This window comes from Alligator sinensis, unplaced genomic scaffold (genome assembly GCF_000455745.1).
Source record: "Alligator sinensis unplaced genomic scaffold, ASM45574v1 scaffold4_1, whole genome shotgun sequence".
Classification (NCBI taxonomy): domain Eukaryota; kingdom Metazoa; phylum Chordata; order Crocodylia; family Alligatoridae; genus Alligator; species Alligator sinensis.
Genome location: NW_005841887.1, coordinates 3,944,386 through 3,944,615, shown reverse-complemented (window position 1 = coordinate 3,944,615; position 230 = coordinate 3,944,386).

Here is a 230-nt window from a genome sequence, read left to right as displayed (position 1 = left end):
TCAGAGAGCTTTTCCCATAGCTGGAGCAGAGACCAAGAGCTTTTGGCTGCTTTCGCGAGTTTTTTTTGCTTCACTCAAGAAGAAATGGGTGATTGAAAAACATAAAAGATGAAAAGAAAATGAACAAATCTCGCCTCCCCACCCCTTCTCCCAATGTATTACACACAGTTCAAGTCTCTGTACAGTATCTGGCACTAATTTACTGCGTTTATGAGGGTGTTCCTTCACTC